General features: G+C 59.6%; 1 pseudogene; it reads right to left on the minus strand.

The window, feature by feature from the left end:
• Window positions 1–2,500, minus strand: part of LOC126432311 (large subunit ribosomal RNA) — a 7,811-nt pseudogene that overhangs the window by 4,347 nt on the left and 964 nt on the right.

Consider the following 2,500-nt stretch of genomic DNA (forward strand, 5'->3'; position numbering starts at 1 on the left):
CCTGTGTGCCACCGTCCTCCTCCTGCACTTGATGGCATCCAGGGTACGGTGCGGAAACAGGGGTAGAAGCTCCTGGTTTGCAAAGAGGACTTTGGAGTCACTGGCACAGAGAAGCCTAGCCTCCGCCAGGGCGAGCTCCCGCATTTCTTCTTCCGCCCACCGAGCTCGCTTCCTATCAGTTGCAATCTCCGCATTTGCCGCTTCCGGATGGGCGCGGCGGCGGTGTTGTCCGAGCCCGATCTTGCTGCGGAAGGCACGGCTGCAAATGCTGCAGTGGAACCATGGCTCCACGGCCTCCTCTACTTCAGGGACGGTTGGCAGGCTAGCAGTCGGGACTGTTAGGCCGGGTCCTTCAGCGGAAGGCCCGGTACCCGTGTTTTCTTCTCTTGTTGTCCCAACATTAAGGGTTATGCGATGGAGGGCTGGTAACCCCCCAAAGCCCCAAGTGCGGACTTCCACTCTGCTTACCAGTCCTATCAAGGACTGGCGTATCGGCGGGCCCACGGGAAGGGGGGAAGCCGCAGGCAAGGAGAGGCTAAGAGGGCATGGCCCATGTATTGCGCTTCACTTGCCCAGTAACTATGAGAAAGTCATAGTTACTCCCGCCGTTTACCCGCGCTTGCTTGAATTTCTTCACGTTGACATTCAGAGCACTGGGCAGAAATCACATTGCGTCAACACCCGCTAGGGCCATCGCAATGCTTTGTTTTAATTAGACAGTCGGATTCCCCCAGTCCGTGCCAGTTCTGAGTTGATCGTTGAATGGCGGCCGAAGAGAATCCGCGCACCCGCGCGCCCCCGGAGGAGCACGCTAAGGCGGACGCGGCCTCGCAGCAAGGAAGATCCGTGGGAGGCCAAGGCACGGGACCGAGCTCGGATCCTGCACGCAGGTTGAAGCACCGGGGCGCGAACGCCGCGCAGGCGCGCGCATCCTGCACCGCCGGCCAGCACGAGGCCGACCAACGGCGAGAGCAGACCACGCCCGCGCTAAACGCCCGCACTTACCGGCACCCCTACGGCACTCACCTCGCCCAGGCCCGGCACGTTAGCGCTGACCCACTTCCCGACCAAGCCCGACACGCCCCGATCCTCAGAGCCAATCCTTATCCCGAAGTTACGGATCCAATTTGCCGACTTCCCTTACCTACATTATTCTATCGACTAGAGGCTCTTCACCTTGGAGACCTGCTGCGGATATGGGTACGAACCGGCGCGACACCTCCACGTGGCCCTCTCCCGGATTTTCAAGGTCCGAGGGGAAGATCGGGACACCGCCGCAACTGCGGTGCTCTTCGCGTTCCAAACCCTATCTCCCTGCTAGAGGATTCCAGGGAACTCGAACGCTCATGCAGAAAAGAAAACTCTTCCCCGATCTCCCGACGGCGTCTCCGGGTCCTTTTGGGTTACCCCGACGAGCATCTCTAAAAGAGGGGCCCGACTTGTATCGGTTCCGCTGCCGGGTTCCGGAATAGGAACCGGATTCCCTTTCGCCCAACGGGGGCCAGCACAAAGTGCATCATGCTATGACGGCCCCCATCAACATCGGATTTCTCCTAGGGCTTAGGATCGACTGACTCGTGTGCAACGGCTGTTCACACGAAACCCTTCTCCGCGTCAGCCCTCCAGGGCCTCGCTGGAGTATTTGCTACTACCACCAAGATCTGCACCGACGGCGGCTCCAGGCAGGCTCACGCCCAGACCCTTCTGCGCCCACCGCCGCGACCCTCCTACTCGTCAGGGCTTCGCGGCCGGCCGCAAGGACCGGCCATGACTGCCAGACTGACGGCCGAGTATAGGCACGACGCTTCAGCGCCATCCATTTTCAGGGCTAGTTGCTTCGGCAGGTGAGTTGTTACACACTCCTTAGCGGATTCCGACTTCCATGGCCACCGTCCTGCTGTCTTAAGCAACCAACGCCTTTCATGGTTTCCCATGAGCGTCGATTCGGGCGCCTTAACTCGGCGTTTGGTTCATCCCACAGCGCCAGTTCTGCTTACCAAAAGTGGCCCACTTGGCACTCCGATCCGAGTCGTTTGCTCGCGGCTTCAGCATATCAAGCAAGCCGGAGATCTCACCCATTTAAAGTTTGAGAATAGGTTGAGGTCGTTTCGGCCCCAAGGCCTCTAATCATTCGCTTTACCGGATGAGACTCGTACGAGCACCAGCTATCCTGAGGGAAACTTCGGAGGGAACCAGCTACTAGATGGTTCGATTAGTCTTTCGCCCCTATACCCAGCTCCGACGATCGATTTGCACGTCAGAATCGCTACGGACCTCCATCAGGGTTTCCCCTGACTTCGTCCTGGCCAGGCATAGTTCACCATCTTTCGGGTCCCAACGTGTACGCTCTAGGTGCGCCTCACCTCGCAATGAGGACGAGACGCCCCGGGAGTGCGGAGGCCGCCGCCCCGTGAAGGGCGGGGAAGCCCCATCCTCCCTCGGCCCGCGCAAGGCGAGACCTTCACTTTCATTACGCCTTTAGGTTTCGTACAGCCCAATG

Source organism: Schistocerca serialis, unplaced genomic scaffold (genome assembly GCF_023864345.2).
Source record: "Schistocerca serialis cubense isolate TAMUIC-IGC-003099 unplaced genomic scaffold, iqSchSeri2.2 HiC_scaffold_1128, whole genome shotgun sequence".
Classification (NCBI taxonomy): Eukaryota; Metazoa; Arthropoda; class Insecta; order Orthoptera; family Acrididae; genus Schistocerca; species Schistocerca serialis.